The 18,150-nt window shown below is 38.1% G+C and overlaps 1 protein-coding gene across 6 annotated transcripts in view; it reads right to left on the bottom strand.

Moving 5' to 3' along the window:
- MECOM (MDS1 and EVI1 complex locus) overlaps positions 1-18,150 on the bottom strand; it is a 578,899-nt gene that overhangs the window by 106,552 nt on the left and 454,197 nt on the right. The window lies entirely within an intron of this gene.

The following is an 18,150-nucleotide window of genomic DNA, read 5'->3' as shown; positions in this document are numbered from 1 at the left end:
AAAGTTTTGTCCCCATATAAAAAAATAACCACAATGTATAACCAAGATGTTAACATCAGTATATTTCTAAATAGACCTTGAGGAGCTATGTGTGCTTTGCCTTTATACATATGTGGTACCATTTTTTGCTGGATCTTCCACTGCTATGGCTCTGCCTTTATATGTATATATACACACACACACACACACACACACACACACACGCGCGCGCGCTGCGCGCGCGCGCACACACAATAGAGGCCTGATGCATGAAACTCGTGCAAGAGTAAGCCTTCCTTCCTTCTCCCTGGTACCTGGGACTCAGACTTCCCTCCCAGAGGGAGGCCCCGCCCACCCACTGCAGCCACCAGTTGGTGGCCTGGGCCTCCCTCTGTGGAGCAATCATGAAGCAATGGCTGGGCCCCCAACCAATCGCATTGTACCCTCCTTGGCTGGCCTGGTGCCAGTGGCTGTCATAGTGTAGTCCCGGATGGTTGTTCCATTGTTTGGCCATTTGGTCGATTTGCATATTATGCTTTTATTATATAGGATGTTTTTATTGATTTTTAGAGAGAGAGGAAAGGAAAGGGATAGAGAGTTAGAAATATCAATAAGAGAGAAACATCACTGATTGGCTGCCTCCTGCACAGCTCCTACTAAGGATCAATCTCACAACCAGGGCATGTCCCCTAACCGGAAATCGAATGGTGACCTCTTGGTTCCTGGGTTGACGCTCAACCACTAGCAACCAGTTGGGCTGGCTCTGCTTTTGTGTTCATTGTGAACCCAGTGTCTCATCCAAAAGGTGTCACCCAATCTCACTTTATCAACTTCACTACTAATTCACAGTGGCATATAATATCCCCATATATGGGATTTTAGGTCATCAGTGAGGCTGAATGAAGCCATTCTCTTGTTAAGTACAGAATTTAAGAACCAAACTGCTGCAAGTTGAAACATCAGTCATAGGCTCTCAAAACATTATGTTACAAAGGCTGTGATGAAGTTGAGGCACTGCCCATATTTCCAAAAGTAATGACACTTCATCTTAAAGGCCCACTCAATTGTGTCACATTTGTATTTGCATCCTATAATGTGAATGTATTAGCTCCAAATTGTTTGGTAATAAATCATCATCAAAGAAATATGTTTATTTTTAGTATTCATGACTTCCATGATCCTAGAACAACATATATTTAGTACTGCAGAGCAATGAAACGATAACTTTGAGAAAAATGGCTGTATAGATCATTAAGACCAATGTTGCTTTAACAGTTAATCACATTTTCACTAATAATATGACATGAGTCCTTTACCTAAAGAGTGAAAAATGAATGACTCTTTTGCTTCCATGAAAAAGTCCTCTACTTGACCTTTACCAGGGGCAGAGGGAAATCCAGTATAATCATTGAAAGCTCTCCTTACAACAGTATCAATACTTTCATTCAGCCAACAGACTTAGCCTTCAATGAAGGCTCGCTGAGTCCCCAAACAACAGAAGAAAAGAATCCTTGGGCCAGGACTCGGCTGTAACTTTGAACCTGGGGTCATGTGGTGACGTCTCAGTGAGCTCTGCATCTTTGGGGAAATACCTCTGATAGCTGACCCAACAAAGACAAATATTATGGCAACAAAAAATAAATCTGCCATTTTTAACCTTTTCAGGGAAAGTAATTCACTTATTGGCTTTAGTTAAAACGCCTTACCTTTCTTCCCCTTTTTGTTGTATCTGTGAGTAATTTCTCCAGTCACATTGTTTATAGGAAGTGAAGTTATTCGTAATCATGCCTTAAGAGTATGTACACAAACTGGACATCCTAAAAGACCACTATGTATTAAATTCCTGATTGTTTGACATAAATTCTCTCTCTCTCTCTCTCTCCGACAGGAATCTTCTCATTTATTTACGAATAGGTTAAGACCTTCGCCTTGTTTCTAACTAGGTTCCTAAGTGCTAGCATATATTAAGTAAAGTTAGAGCCTCTTCTGCATAGGAAACAAATTAAATTGGTTAAACATGGAGAAAGACTAAATGTAATCCATCTCTTGTCATGTTTATGATATCTGAACTCATCTTATATGAATGTTCCAATTTGGCTGTTGTAGCAGATGGGCTGCTTATGATAAACCATAACTACAGACACAGAATGTGATAATATAAATCATAAAGAAGATAAATAATGAAATTCTTTTAAAATAACTCTGGTTAAATATTTAGACAGTCAATTTTTAAGCTTACTCGCACACAAAAATAGTATTCACATATCTAGGCAAGGAGAGAATGGTACTCAACCATAATATAAATATAATTTAAATCTAAACATTCAGGACTTGAGGTATTTTAAAAATCTGGATAAATTTTTAGAGTAGCAAACAATAAAGTGGGAGGCCTTTTCCAGAAATACTCAAAACAAGAGAGGGCACTTAAGAATATCTCTTTATACAGACACCCCAATTCTAAGTCCCATTTCATAATGTCAGAATTAAGTAAAGCCTCCTATATTATGATCTATTGCTCATGATAAAGGAAACTTAACATCACTCTTGATGGACAACTTAGTGTCCATGACCCTGTTGTCAATTGGTATCAATTTGTGACCTCATAGTGCGTAGGAAAGGGAATCTCAGAGAAGTAATTTGTCCAAGGGTCACATTATAACCTTGTGCAAGGTTAATACATAGAGGAGCCAAGATTTGAACAGACTTTTTTGACTCCTAACTAGGTGGCAATTCCCTTAATAATGGTACCTCAGTCAATTTATGAAGAAGGGTAAAGATTTCAACTCAGGGAAACTTGTAGCAGATTTTATGGTGCATACAAACAACCTTGTTCCTTAGCTTATGAAGACATAGATGACCATCAATAAAAAGGTAAGGGGGCAAAAATGATCAGGCCGGTAGTTGGGAAGTGGGCCATGGGGCCAATTATATTGCATATCAATACAAGTCCACTTTAAAAGGGCCACATCCTTTCTCAAACTTTCAGCATGTGTGAAGTGACTGGTTTTACAAATAAGAAGGCTGTGCTTGGTGCGCTGTTTCACCACTAATAGGAGGGCCTATTCCCATCTGGGACGCTGGCCCTTACCCACCTCTACTGCAGATTCCTGATAGGTAGCTGTGCTCCATCTGCAGATGAACCTGAGAGAGTTCTTAAAATTCTTTTCTATACAGTGGCATTATTTTTCCCTCCCCCTCTCCCCTTGGTTTCTTTTATTCCTTATTGTTAATTGAGTGCTCACTAAATGTCAGGCTATGCAACTGTAAACAAGGCAACCGTAGGCCTAGCTGTCATGGAGCTTTCCGTCTTCTGGTGTGTGCAGCACTGTCAGGGTGATGGGAGTACATTAGAGCACCTGTCTGCACAGGGGGTGGGGCTGGGAGGCGAAAGGCTGGGAGGGCTCATGTAAGACTTCCTAGATGAAGGCTGTTCTCAGCTGAAACCAAAAGGAAAGTAGGAATTGATCAGATAAGATGGAGGGGAATAGTGTCCTGTATTAAAGGCTAGAGATAGAGAATAGCATGTTCAGGATGTTCAGGTGGTTTGGTTTTGGTTTTGGTGGAGTGAGGAGGAGATAGGGAGACAATGAAAGGAGAGAGAGAGAGAGAGAGAGAGAGAGAGAGAGAGAGAGAGAGAGAGAGAAAGAGAGAGAGAGAGAGAGAGAGAGAGAGAGAGAGAGAGAGATCTTCTGCTCAAAGGAGACCTGGGTAAAAGAATCAAAATCTGATTTGGTGGATTTTGTACACTGTGAATATGTTGGATTTCTCAGAAAAATTAGAAAAACACAACACCCATGTGTGTTGGTGTAAAAGACAAGGTGGATGGGATAAGGTTGTGAGGGCCATTTCAATGGCATCTACTACTTTTCACCTCTGTTGATTCTCTCTGGCCTTAGAACAAGAAATTTTACTTACTGGACTGTTCAGGAACCTACACATGCAAAACTCTAGGCATACATATTGTGGTCACTGTTGGCCCATAATGAAGTCTCAGGTTTTCTACTGAGAATCCATGCTCAAGTGATTGTTTGTCTATCTCTGGTTGAATTTTTTTTTCTAGAAATATTGAAGTGTAACAACAAAGCTCTGACCTTGTACTTACAGTCTTATAAAATATGTTTAATAATTCAAGGCAGTGCTATAGAATATATCAAACATGACAATACTCATATGTAACTATTAATATTTTAAAGGACTAAATATAGATATAGTTATAATTTTTCCTCTCTGAGAAAATTTCATAGCATTTTCCAAAACCTTAAGTAATTTTTTTATCCTCACCCAAGGATATGTTTATCGATTTTAGAAAAAGAGGAGGGGAGAGAGAAACATTGGTAGGTTGCCTCCCATATGCCCATATGCGTCCTGACTGGGGATCAAACCTGAAAACTTTTGGTATACAGAATAATGCTCCAACCATTGAGCACCCAGCTAGGGCAGAGCCTTAAATAATTTTTTTAAATATATTTTATTGGTTTTTTACAGCGAGGAAGGGAGAGGGATGGAGAGTTAGAAACATCAATGAGAGAGAAACATCGATCAGCTGCCTCCTGCACACCTCTCACTGGGGATGTGCCCGCAACCAAGGTACATGCCCTTGACTGGAATCGAACCTGGGACCCCTCGGTCTGCAGGTCGATGCTCTATCCCCTGAGCCAAATCAGTTAGGGCAAATTTTAATCAATTTTTTAACCGATACTCCTGATGCTTCCATATGATTAAAATTATCACCGATATACTCTGTTCTAGTATCCTGTAATTAAGGCAGTTGAAAATTTTATAAAAGAATGTGGATATTGTTCTAAAAGAATATGTAAAAATATAGGCATGTATATTCCTTTTCAGTTTTAAATAGCAAACTGCCAAATCAGTATCTTGCCATATTTGTTGTGGCTCATGTAGGATCAACCCAGAGAGTGCAGTTAAGCTAATCCATCTCACCTTACTTGGTATTTATTGAATGACTAAATTGTCTACTCCAATTGGGAGTATTCTCACACTTTCACAGATAGTATGAATATCAATTTTGCAATTATAGTGCAATTTACCAAACCTGCCGAAAAACCCTCCCTGAATTACTATTACCTACACTGTTACTCTAGATTCAGAAGATGCCATCATAGATTCATCTACAATATAAAAGTAATATCTTGTTTATTAATTTTAATCATTGGAGTCTTGGATATTGAACTCAAGATATGCAAATGAAGATAATCAATGGTTCAATAGCAACCTGGAATTGCCCTATGCCATTCAGGCATCTTATCAGTGACTTAGATGAAAGGGTGAGGGAATGATATCAGTGACATAAGCCTGAGAGAGGGAATCGGTCTGGGGTATAAGTAGAAAGACTATGAAATAATAGAACTTGGAAATTAGATTACCTGACCAGGTCAGAGCTATATGTCTAAATTAATTTTTAAAATTTGATAGATTTAATATCCAGCACCTATGTCTGAGAAATTGACTAAATACTGGAGAAATATCTGAGATAATCACAGTTCTCATGACACAGACATGAAGAAGGTGGTTAACTGCAAGTTCTATAGCTTAGGCAGCGATATGATTACCCATAATCCAAGAGTATTCTTCAAAAATATAGTGCAGCCCGGCCACCGTGGCTAGTGGTTGAGCATCTACCATGAACCAAGAGGTCAAGGTTTGATTCCTGATCAGGGCACATGTACAGGTTGCAGGCTCAATCCCCATTAGGGGTTGGGGGGCATACAGGAGGCAGCCAATCAATGATTCTCTCTCATCATTGATGTTTCTATCTCTTTCCCTCTCCCTTCCTCTCTCTGAAATTAATAAAATAGTTCACATAACAAGGGAAAAATAGTTCACTATTCTGCATTTGCTGACCATGTTTGGCATTGATGATGTTGCCAAATGGGCAGAGTAGATACACTAAAGTCTGTGGAGTTCAATTCTTTGTGTTACTGTAATTGAATCAACCCTTTCTGCTCTTTGGGTTTTTCCTCTGCAGCTAAAATAAATAAGTGTTTTATACTAGAACATTTTGTAGAATCAAGAATTATTAGTCTAAAAATGTTTAAACAAAAATGGTCTTCAACATTATTGCATGAAAATAAAAGGGAAAAGAAAATAAATGTAAATAAGGTTCTTAAATATTTTCACAGAAAAACATGCGAATTAAGAAATATTTAAAAAATTAAATATGACAGCCAAAAAGATAAAGCTTATTTTAAAAGTTTAAAAAGATTTTAGAAATCTAAACTCATTGTTATAGTCTAGAAACAAAAATCTAATCAACATTTGTATTTCTGTATACATAAAAAGAAACCAATATCCATTGAAATTTATCTAGGCAATCCTTTTATTATATCATTTTCCTTTTTATATCCCATTTTGAAATCTGATAACACATACCAAAGGCAACAAAACTTTTACCCCAAACACTAATACTGTATTGACATGTGATTACAACACATTTACATAAAGCTGAATATGAGCTTTATAGTACAACTAGTGGCCTGGTGCACAAAATTTGTGCGGGGGGGGGGGGCGGTAGGGGGTGTCCCTCAGCTCAGCCTCCACCCTCTCCAATCTGGGACCCTCCAGGGGATATCCAACTGCTGGGGGATGTCCCTGTGGGATCGGGCCTAAACCAGCAGTCGGACATCCCTCTCGCAATCCGGGACCACTGGCTTCTAACCACTCACCTGACTGCCTGCCCAATCGCTCCTAACCACTCTGTCTGTTGGCCTTCTCGCCCCCAACTACCCCCCTTGCCAGCCTTCTCACCCTCAACTGGCCCCCCTGCTGGCCTGCTTGCCCCCACTGCACCCCCCCCCCCCCCGCCAGCCTGCTCACCCCCAACTGCCCTCCCCTTTTGGCCTGATTGCCCCTAACCGCCTCTGCCTTAGCCCCACCACCATGGCTTTGTCCAGAAGGACGTTCAGAAGGTCTCCCAGAAGGTCTCCCGGTCTAATTACCCTTTTATTAGTATATTGTTTATGCATGCTTCCCAAAGACAGTGAGAATATAGATTATTAAATCAATGATTGAACATTTCAAGATGAATAAGCAGGATTTGGAAAATAAGTGAAATTTTCTGATAAATAACAAAAAAGGTATTGTGTCTACTACATAAAAAACAAAGTTTAACAAATGCCACTTTATAACCATAATAAATAGCAAGAAAACAATAGTAAATAATTATATATTTATATAATTTTTTTTTTCCTTCTGAACAATAGCAAGTCTCAGGAATCACTGGGGTTACTCTTCTAGGAAGCAATATTTGTATATTTCTCATGCTGATGCTATGAAGAGACTGTGCAATTGGGTGCTACTCCTGAAATCACTAAGGGTGCTAGTGCCTAGCAGTACCAGAAATATTCTAATCTAAGTTGCAGTCATTCAACCTCATAATTAAATATAGCACCAGTCGATATAATATCAGACTGAACTTGCTTAAGTGTCATTGGCCATTAAAAACTCACATGGCCTGGCTTGCATGGCTCAGCAGTTGAGCATTGACTTATGATCCAGGAGGTCACGGTTCCATTCCCGGTCAGGGCACAGGCCCGGGTTACAGGCTCGATCCTCAGTGTGGGTTATACAGGAGGCAGCCAATTAATGGTTCCCTCTCATCATTGAGGTTTCTATCTCTCTCCCTCTCCCTTTCTCTCTGAAATCAATAAAAATACATTTTAAAAAACTCACGTGATTATACTTACCTTCTGAGTGCAAATACTGTCCCATCATTTGAGAGAGCAAATAAACAGTTACCCATGACCCTGAAAGATCTCAATCCACAAGAAAAAGGTGTAGTGGGAGTGCCCGGTATTGAACACATGTCCCAGCTCAGCCAGTACTCCCATATCATCCTAGCAAGTTAAGAAACCTCTTTCAACCTCAATTCCACATCTATTGAATAGAAATGCTAATGAGCATCAGATCAGATAATGCATGCAAAGTCACTTGCATAAACCTTACAAAATGAGTATTGCTATTTTAGTTAGCACATGATCCGACCTCTGCACTGTCACTGTTCCATTGCAATTAACAGGACTGTGCATATTCTGAGCGACAATGTGGGCGCTGTCCAGGTAGATAGATCTGGCCAGCAGGGCCTTTCCTTGCAGGGTCAGTGGCCCTCACATGTAGGATGCAAATTTGACCACTGTAGATGGTGGAATATGGATAAAATTAAAAATCTGAAGCATGAGCTGTGTTTATTCTTCTTTAGTCTATTCTTAGAATTAACTAACTTTACAGAAGCTTAAGAAAAGGCTTCCAATTTTACAAGGAATAAAGGTGCAAGCACAAAGAGGGCACATCGATATGATAGATAGTTTTTGACCCAGCCCCAATCATTTCTCATCAGGCTGTAAAATAACTTTTATTAATGCCAATTAATTCCTTCACAGGCCTGTGTCACTTTATAACCCTCTGCTTAAAAGAAATCCATTGTATGAGTTCAGCTGAGAAATAACCATCATTATAGATGTTTTCGCTCTTGCCTTTACTTTTCTCTGATAGCCCTTAAGGTGGTCAGAGGTAAAAGCTAAAGATGCATTGTAGCCTGAGGGATGATTGAATGAAAAAAAATGGGGGATGGGAGCAGAACCTGCTCGGATAGACCAATTTCCCACCACTGCGAGCCAGAGCAATTGATTGATGAATCCTTGCTCTGTCAAGAGGCAGCCTTCAGATTTGATCACATAAATACTCATTCAACTCAAATTCTGCTTGACAAGCCTCAGACAGCTTTGTTCTGTCACAGATATCATTGGAAGGAAAATGCTCCATTAATCATCCTTAATTAACTTTACCATAGTTTGCTGAAACTAATATGCTCTCTGGCTAAACCTCATACTTAGCCAGGATTCTATAGTTATCAAATAGAAGAGAGCATTTCAAGTTTCTTCTCTCCTCTAATTACTAACTATAGGGATTCAGCAGGAGTGGAGTTCACAGGAAGTCACGCCCATTGATTATGTGAGATAGCTTATCGGTGGGTACATTCTTCGTTAAAGGAAACATAATTTTAAATGTGACCGACCTGCATGAGATGGCATTTTATATCTATACTTCACTTGATGCTCATACGTTTTAATGTTTCCTTCCCAATTCTCAGGTATCATATGTCCCGAGATATCATATTCTAAGTAAGAGAAAAGAAAAAAAAATTCAAAACAACAAAGCCTTAGTTTGAAAACGTAAGTTGTTAGAGGCACAAGATGGTTTGTGAGCAACACAAACACTCACATACCACACACACACACCCCTTTCACTTTAGAATGCCTCACAATTTTCCTAAAGCTTTAATATGAGATGTGGTCTTGTTTTGATATTTTTTTCTTAGTACACGTATTAACCATCTTTCTCATTTTGGAATGACTCATTGGGAAGTTTTGATAACTAGGATCTTAATTCAGTGGCAACAGGACAAAACCAAAAAAGAGAAGTGTTCAAACTTTAAATAAACATGAAGTGCTGCATGTGACCTGAAATAAAGGAACAGAGTTGCAGCAGAGTAAAGGATCAGATGGTGTCTGCTCGCCCATGGGCTTCATGGGCGTCCAGATTTTCTAGCAGCTTTGGATGAGAGCCACGCTTATGAGTACAAGGCTGTGTCATTGACAGTGTTAGTGACCATTTCAGATTGCGTGCTTTTAAATCCCGCAGATCCATATTAGAGTCACAAGAAACTGAAATTTACATCATGAAATTCTCTCCTCATAATGCTTCTGAGAATTATCTGCAGAAAGGGAGATGGACTTGCGGTGATGAGGGTGTGCACACTCATGTATGTGTGCAAACTAAGAAGACAGTTTAGGTTTGTGAAGTGATGAGCTTGATAAAGACTACGGGTTAAAAAGTGCTGGAAATGACTGTCCCTTTACCAAAACCATGGTTTGACACTCTGTCGACATTGTATTTTGCTCTCCCCAAAAAGAAAGGTAACAACATAATATTATGATATGCATTTGGTTTATCATTGCTCTTTTATGACATTTCTTAAGAGCTATAGCTTTCTAATTGGAGGCAGAGTAAAAAATTGGTGGAAAAGATTTCTCTGTAGATGGCAGATTTGTTAAAACAAATACTGAATCTTGTCCCCTTTATGCAAAACGTTATAAAGAATATGTTTTCACAGAAATCCTAAAACATAGATTTTATCCATCAAGTTAAACTAGATTTATAAAAAATATATGTGAATGCTAAAAGAAAATAAAAATTGATTTAAAAAATGTGTAAACTGTTTAAGACTTCCATGACAATCAAAGGTGATGTCAAGTTGGTGGGAGCAATTCATAACTATAGATGCCTTCTTTATTAAAATGATTCAATATTTTATATTTACTTAATACCAAATAGGGTTTTACTTTGGGGGTAAATACATATGTTAAAGCAAACCTATATATCAACTCTTATTTTGCTTTTCCCTCCTTGCCCCGGGTAGGGGAGGGGAAATTTAGAAATTGAAATCTTCCTTGTTATAGTATGTTTTCTCTATTAAATTCTGGTTTACTATCCCTGTGAATTATTATTTGCTTCTCTTTGTGTTTACCTACTTTCTCCCCCTATTTTGGTGCCATAACTTCTTCCATGATGTAGGCATGAAGATCTCATTGCCAAAGTCTCGATTTCTCTTCCCCTTCTTCCATTTCAAGCCTCTCTTCCTTTATCTAATTTCTTCCCTTCTCACAGGTTCTTTTTCCTTTGCAGAGCTTACCCAATGTTCATTTCTTTTTTCTTTTCTTTCTTTCTTTTTTTTTGGCTCTTTTCAATTTAAATCTATTTTTGGCCACTCTCCCTTCTGAATTTTCCCAGTGCAAGTGCCTATTTGCCAATTACTGTAAAGGACAGAACACCATACATATAACAGACCTGGGAAGTGGAGGAGATAGGTATTGAACACAGAACCCCAATAAAATATGATAAAAGATATGGTGGAAATTTAATGTGCTTTGGTAATAAATAATTGGGACATAATTTAGTCTGTGAAGATCAGTCAGGAAAGTCCTTCCTGTGAAGAAACAATCAAATGGGAAATAAAAGGTTTCTAGAGCAAGAACAGGAAACAACTGGGGGTGGTATGTGTTAAAGGCCAGATGGGGTTCGTTGATTCATTCATTCACTAATATTTGTTTATTGTCTCCTTTGTGCCTGTCTCTTATGTGTCTCCTATGTCACATGTATTCGTCTTTCATTGTTCAATTAAAAACTGTGATAGTTGGAGCCTGATCGGCATGGCTCAGTGATTGAGCATCCACCTATGATCCAGGAGGTCATGGTTCGATTCCCAGTCAGGGCACATGCCTGGGTTGCAGGTTCGATCCCCATTGTGGGGCATGCAAGAGGCAGCTGATGGATGATTCTTTCTCACCATTGATGTTTCTATCCCTCACCCTTCCTCTCTGAAATCTATAAAATATTTTTTAAATGTGATATTTGGAAAAACATGGAGCATACTTTTAAGCCCCCCAAATACATCTGAACTAGAAAGAATAAAGAACAAAATGAAGGCTACACTATTAGCAACAGCAGAGTGATCCCTGGTGATGGGGCCCTCCCCCTTCACCTCACATGGCACTGGTAGAGAAGAAATAATGATGGAGGAAAGGAGAAGGGAGAACACATCTTTCTCCTTTCTGGTAGAAAAGCATTGTGATGCAATTTAGAAATTCCTCCCTAAAACACTACGTGCTTCGCATACACAACAGTAACTGCACCCATTTCTGAGTCTGATGAAAACCTGGAAGGGAAATGATCAATGATCTTCTCATAACAGTCCCAAGGGGATCTTGCCAAACTGTGCCAAACAGATTTGATTAGTGGTTATTTCATAAAGCACACACTATAGAGGTCCATGTTTTCAAAAGTCAGCTGCTGAACTGTGAAAAATGTTTGCTGTAAATATCCCAGAGAAAGTTGTTGACAGCATCCATTTAGGAAGAATACAACTTTGCTTATGTTATTCAAGATATTTTATATCAAGGCATACTAAAATGTTCTGTATTTTAAGTAAAGAAATGAGTTAATTAGATTCATATGTATGGAGTGGGAGTTGGGGGAGAACCATGAACGCCCTTCCTCATTCCAAAGGTCAAAGACAGCATTAATTATTTTTAACTAATGTCTATTTAACCACATGCAAACTTAAATCAGTTTGGGTCGGACCAATTCAAAGCCATTCTTTGGTTCCCTGCTCTGCTGCAATAATTGACTTGGTTAGACTTTGCAAAGGTCATAAGAATGGACTCAGTTCATATTGTTTCGGCTAATAACACAGTTCTTAAATCAAAATTTGAGAACTGATCTTTCAAAGTCACTTTTCCTCTCTATATTCATATGTAATTTCAAATTAAATGATAGATGTATCCAACTCTCACTGTTTATTTAATTAATTTTTTTGTAATAGAAGACACAGTGGGAGGGTTTTGGGTTTTGTTTTTTTTTTAACAAGATCTAGGTTTGTCTAAAAAAAAAAAAAAGAATTCAAAAGGGAATTAAGAAAACCATGGGAAACCTGGCATTTAGTGAAGTCCTAATGAATGCAATTGGATGTGGGCAATCTGAAGGAAAAAATTTTGACAGACATAATGCCAAGCAAGAGAGAAAATGAAAACAGTCTAAGGTGAAGTTCAGGCAAAATGTAGAGCTTAGGAGAGTCAGGTCTTTTGGCAACCAGTTCTTGCAGGACTTTGAATATCACATGGAAAATGGAAATGGTTGCTTTAAAATAAGGTCCTCCCTAGATCACTTGGCACCATCTGCCCAGGCCCTGTTGAGACCGTCGTTTCATCCTAGCTTTGCTCTCTTTCTCCAGGAATGGTCTCTCCACCCCTCTGGTGCCAGGCTTGTTGCAGACCATCATTCAAATGGTACAGAGACTCTCCCTTCTTCCCCCAAGTCTCTTCTAACTAATGGGCGGTAGGATGGTGATTTCTCCTCAAGACTCCCTTATCTAATCTTGCAACTCCCACATGCTGTCTTACTCTCATCACTCCACAATATACATTTACCCCTTGGCCTGCAGATAATGAAATCTTTATTGAATATGTACATCTGTTCAATGTTTATTCAGTTGCATGTACATCTTTCAAACGTGTTCTATGACAGTTTTATCTCTCACACCTTAGATGACAGAGAACATATTTACTTAATGCATTTTGCATTATGCCTAGCACTTCACCAGGTGTTGATAATATTCAATAAGTGTATTTGATTATGACATATTCAACTGTCATTGTAGACACACAAGACTCCCGTGTGTGTAGACAAAGTAAAATAAAATGCAGAAAGAGAAAATCTCTTCTAAAGTGAAATTCAATCCCTGATTCAGCTATTTTCAAATAGCATCCCAATACCACATCAACAGAGCTAAAAATTAAATAGAAATAGAGGGCTATATTATTATTCATTTTATGCAGGGTCAGATTTTGTTAAATATCCCAGTGAATTAAATTGCTCCCTTTTCACTAGCTAATTAGAAACGCTTCAGCCCTCAAGCTCTACTAACAGAGACCTGGCTCATTTTAAAAAAGGAAGAGTTTCCAAATCAAGGTTTGTATAAAGTTTAGTGGTACTTTCAAAATCTAGTTGTAGACTTCCATAATAAATATATTTGATGGTGTATTATTCACCAATCATTCAATCTATAAAGCCTGCTGACTATATTTAAACCTGGATAAGGTCCACTTTTTCCTGTGTCAAAATACTAGCTTAGCTAAATAATCTTACATTTCTAACCATGCTTAAAGAAACAAAATTTATGTATAGGATGAGAAAGACATTCATAGATAATTTTTCTGGCTTCTGTACCAAGCACATTCATATTTTTCTCCTAAATCTGAAACCAAATGTTTGGTTTCCTAATATTTTTCCTGTCTACTGGATTTTTCTTTCCTTCTTCTATGTGGTCACTCACAGCCTGGCCTTTGTGTATTCTCCTAAGAAAAGATTGTTTATTTATATTAGCAGTCCTTTCTGGAGCTCCCTGTAGACTCTGTTTCCAATGGCATGTGGAGTTACTAAGCTTTTATTGTTGACAAGTGGTAGGTGGGATCCAAGCTTTTGTGGTTAAATTGTTTATTGATAATTACCTGTTAATTACCACACTGCCTGACTCCTGTAATTTACTATAATCATTACTTTCCTTTTTCTTGAAAACTGTGTGCACACAAAAACAAAAAGTGAAGACAAAAAAATATACTTCCTTACCACCTTAAAAAAAGGTTGGTTTTTTAATTAACACCATTTAGAGTCAGAACATTTCCTCAGCATATAATATTTGGATTTGGAAAAGCAAGCCAGTGTTATGACTGTAATTATAACTATGCCTAATAATTGGTTTATAACTGGTGAAAATAATTTTGGGTGGCAATCATCAAATTGGATGTCACATAGTATTCTTGACATTAGGTTTTCATTTTACTATAGGATGTTTTCCTTCCTAGAGTTGGCCAGAAAAATCTTCTTTTTAAAAAAATACATTTTATTGATTCTTTACAGAGAGGAAGAGAGAGGGATAGAGAGTTAGAAACATCAATGAGAGAGAAACATTGATCAGCTGCCTCCTGCACACTCCCCACTGGGGATGTGCCTGCAAGCAAGGTATATGTCCTTGACCGGAATCGAACCTGGGACCCTTGAGTCCACAGGCCGATGCTCTATCCACTGAGCCAAACCAGTTAGGGCAGAAAAATCTTTACTAAATCAAAGCCTTAAAACAAAATACACTAAACTCCATATTATTTGTTAAAGTTTGAAGCTTTTTTTAGTATCAAAATATCAGCATCCAGAGGTTTATTCCAATGCACTTATATACTACCCTGGATTTCCTGAGATATGCATAGAGAGGCCTTTACATGTTGAATAGAGTTGTCATTTTTATAGGACTGTCCTCCCTAACCAATCATTGTGTAGGCATCTGTCAATGTCCTAGGAAACAGTGTACAGCGGATCACTACAGTTTCCACGGGTCCCCTGGTCCTGGCTCCCCAAAGTTCTTTTGGTACAAAGAGTATCTGGTAAAATATCTTGCCACTAGAAAAAAATTTAGAGTTAACAATTAAGTCCAAATTTCTAAGAATCAAAATGAGCTCTGCCAGGCAAGCAGATGGCTTTATTAGGCATATATTCTTAAAATGATCAAATAGAATTCTGAACTAGCAAACCAAAACAGCCCTGGAATAGACACAACCATCACCCCGCCTGCCATTTCTCACAATCTTCCCTACATTTCCCACCTTTTGACTATTTCACTAGACATTTTCACATTGTACTGAAGATAAGTATGGCTAAAGTGAGTTCATGAAATGTGTTGGAACCACTGATTAAAACCAAATTTCAAAACTGTTGGTAGCCTACACTACCCACTTTACCGCCACAGAAAGCAGCACAGACATGGACAGCAAGAAACACTTGATGTGCATGTGTCAATCCACACACATCTTCCCGGGGACTCTCCTTGCTCACTGCAGCCCTTTTGAAAAACAGAGCATTTTAAAACCACAGTGGAAAGAACATGGCATTTAGAGTTCAAATAGCTGGAATGGAGTCTAGGCTTGACACTTACTCGATGTGTAAACATGGACAAATGACTTAGCCTCACTGAACTTCTTTTTATCGTTTAAAAAAATGGGATAAAAACCATAAAAAATATTAATCCAACTCATTCTTCAAGTTCTTATCATAATGGTAATGATGTAATATAACAACATGAACATACTTGATAAACTGAAAAGCACAGTATGATTATACTAATCATTGTTAACCATGAAAATAATAAACACCTTTTTAAATAACCATTAAAAGAGCTTTGCCGGGCAGAGTGGATAAATAGAAGTTGAAACCTATTTAAAAATCGAAGTAAGAGCGTCAATACACACACATGATAGTATTTCAAGAAATATTTTTCCTAGGGAGAGATTAAAGTCAAAAGAGGAAATGGAACGGCTTCAGTTGCTGTCATTGCATTCTTAGTATTTTACTTGGGAGAACGAGCCTTGTCAAATGGAAAGACTGAAATGAATACATCTCTCAGCTGCTTGGCAGATATGTTTTCCAATAAAAGCTAAACATTTCAACCAGCCTCATTTCCATGTGAATATTTGCCCTCCTGAACAGATGATGGGAACTTTAAGGGGAATGGGTTGATCTTGGCCTTGGAATTATATAGCCTAGGTGTCAATTTATTCTTAATCTTCAGCCATTACGTTTTAACATTTCTAGCTGAAATTTAGTTGAGCTATCAAATTGTTCAAAGGCCAGTTCATGCCCAAGCCTAAGAACCACTACTGGGAGAAGGTGGAAACCCCAAACCACTACCAAGTCCCTCCATCGGGTTTTTTTCCCCATGAAGGTTACCACAATACACTTAACATTGTTACAAATTGCCACCATTACCAAGCCAAACAATTGTGTTTTTATGTTTCTAAATAGTTTTGGTAACGCTTTAGAAACTTTACAGCTGGAAAGGAACTACATCTTGGTGGAGCAACATTTATAGAATTTTGTTCTGTGCCACTTTTTCATTCATTTCCTGATCTAAACAATGGTCTCCATCGCCAGCTGCACATGAGTTACTCACAGGCCTGGTCCGGGTCTGTGATTTCAGCCAAGCTCTGCACAACCATCCCGGCTTCCAATAGTTTATCATCCTTGTTTTGTTTAATTGGAAACAGAATTATTTATATGCCCCTGCTTACTCTGCAAGCAAATTTACAAGGCAACTGTCTCTCTTAATCTATAGTAGACCTAATATAAACAGTCAGGCAAGAGTATTCAGATTTATTACATTACTTCCTTAAAGATCAATATTTAACATGAATACATATTGTGCTAATTCAGACATGCAACATATCACAGAGCTATCTGCACAAAAAATTTACAATGGCCTAAGACATTTTTATACTCTATTCCTACTTCCCAAGAATACCTTGTTTCCAGTGGAAAGAATGAAAAGAGTTACAAGTTCAATGTTAATTAGCCTCATTTATAAACTTGAATCCAAACCTCTAACCTCAACAGACAATATATTAAGCTATTAAAAGGAGAATTAAAGTTACGTCGAGTGTGACCCAGACAAGAAAATGAAGCCGCTTCAGCCCTACGAGGATAAGATGTACAACTCAGAACAGACAACTCTGTGGGGTTCTGCAACACCAAGCCACAACCTGCTGATCTTAGAGCACTTATTTTAGTTTTACTCTGCAGTTCCTGGGTTCTGTGGGTTTAAATCACTCTCGCTCTCTTTATTTAGACCTCATCTCGGAGCTTTAAAATAGTATCCCGTTGACAAGAATCTGAGGTCCTTCAAACCTACCATAACGTCAAGCTGCCGGGCTGAGACCTTCCATGCCAAGTCCCAGGCTACAATGAATTTTTATAAGTGAGTTATAAAGCCCTCAAAAACAGGGTTTATAATGGAAACGCTGACAGACTCTTAACTATCGAGTTTCTAGTGGGTTCCTGTTTAATATACTGTATTTCTTCCCCCTTTAAGATATTAATTTACTTTTTGAATGTTCATTGCTAAGATTAAGCGTAGGTTTTGAAATGTGTTCGTAGGCAATTTATGCATGAGTAGAAATGTACTCTTCTCCAGATGTACAGAATACTAATTTGAAAATGATTTATAGGCCACACCGTACTGTACATTCCATTCCCTTCTGAAAAGTTAAGACAAGGCTTTCCTCTGACATAATACCAGGATCCACGATATATTAGAAATACAGTGTATTAGCAATAGTTGTATAAATTCTCAAGATGTCAACTCTAGGATGGGTCAAAATAGGAAGGGTAAGCTGCCACAGCCGGTAGAATAAGGAAGGAGGTGGGGGCGTAAAACCAAAAGGTTCGTAAAGGAAAATTGATAGAAGTTTATATTCAAATAGAAGCTTTCTATTTTAAAGGGAGTATTTCATGTTTTGTCTAAATTGGATCCCTAAGAATTGGGAATATTATAAATAAAAGAATTTTAGAAACCATCTAACCCAGACATTGCAAACTGGTGGCCTAAGGGTCAAATTAAGCCCCACTTTATGAATAAGATACATAAAAATTTGGCATCTAATGATGCCAATAATAAGTAATTAGAAACTTTCACCACAAAAGGAGAATTTCTATTTCTCTTTAAGAATGAAAAGATTTGGCAACACAACTTAAATTCTCCAATAGAAACAACTAGCA

Source organism: Myotis yumanensis, unplaced genomic scaffold (assembly GCF_028538775.1).
Source record: "Myotis yumanensis isolate MYYU_CA2020_CCGP unplaced genomic scaffold, mMyoYum1.0.hap1 SCAF_2, whole genome shotgun sequence".
Lineage (NCBI taxonomy): Eukaryota > Metazoa > Chordata > Mammalia > Chiroptera > Vespertilionidae > Myotis > Myotis yumanensis.
Note: the sequence above shows the minus strand (reverse complement) of the source record. Positions and strands in the feature narration are given on the sequence as shown.